Source organism: Phoenix dactylifera, unplaced genomic scaffold (assembly GCF_009389715.1).
Source record: "Phoenix dactylifera cultivar Barhee BC4 unplaced genomic scaffold, palm_55x_up_171113_PBpolish2nd_filt_p 001124F, whole genome shotgun sequence".
Taxonomy (NCBI): domain Eukaryota; kingdom Viridiplantae; phylum Streptophyta; class Magnoliopsida; order Arecales; family Arecaceae; genus Phoenix; species Phoenix dactylifera.
Genome location: NW_024068467.1, coordinates 93178 through 94210, shown reverse-complemented (window position 1 = coordinate 94210; position 1033 = coordinate 93178).

The window sequence follows — 1033 nt, the reverse complement described above, 5'->3', positions numbered from 1 at the left end:
TCGACTCCTGTTACAGCCGAGTCGACTCCAGATCGCGCGAGCCGACTCCGACCCCAACAGAAACTTTGTCAGGAAGTGCAGAGTGTGCAGAACGGCTAGAAAAGTGAGTCTAACGGCTAGTTTCCGTGGGGGATGGCTTAAATAGCCACAGAGGACTGTAGCAAGAGAAGAACTAGAGACTCCATTCAAAGCGAAAGTGATTTTCACCTACCAAAGCCTCTCTAGAGAAAATACAAGAGAAAGAAGGAAGAAGTGCATTGAAGTCTATACTCCCAACGTCTTCCTCGCATTCAAGGCTACTCATCTGACAGCAAATCTTCTTCCCACTCACGAGGAGATTGGAGAGTTCGAGAAGCCTCCTTCCTCAAATCAAAAATCTGTTTGAGGGCTTCTAACTCCTCTTTAGTTATATTGTTTATATTTGCTTTTCAAGAAGCTATTTCTGTATTCTTTATAAACTGTTTTCTTGTCACTTGATTCAATCGGGGATTGAATCAAGGGTGTAGAGGTTGGTTGGTGAGCCGAGGGTAAAACCAACGTGTAAGGGTTCGATTGTGATCCCGGAAAAACAATCGGGGTGGTTCTAGTCGGTGAGCCTGGGAAAACCGACCGAGTTCGTTGTTACCTCGTAAAACAACAAGTTAGGTTGTGAGCTTGGAAAACAACCGGCTGTAATCCGAGGGGTTATAGTGGAATTCCCAAGTGAGACTTGGGGAGTGGACGTAGGAGCAAGGGTTAGCTCCGAACCACTATAAAAACATTGTGTTTGTGATTGCTTGTGTCTCTCTCTCTTACTCTCATTTCACTCACAGCACATAGCAACTAATTAATCATCTTGCAAAAGTATTAATTAGTCATCCACAAATGTTTTAATTGCAAAATTATTTTAAAACCCAATTCACCCCCCCCTCTTGGGTTGTCTATCTGGGCAACAGGGAGGATGGGAGACCCTACTAGATCTACGAGTGGTCGAGGGACATCGTGTACTGGCTCTTTATGAATGGGTTCTATAGGATCCATGACTCGTTGCTTT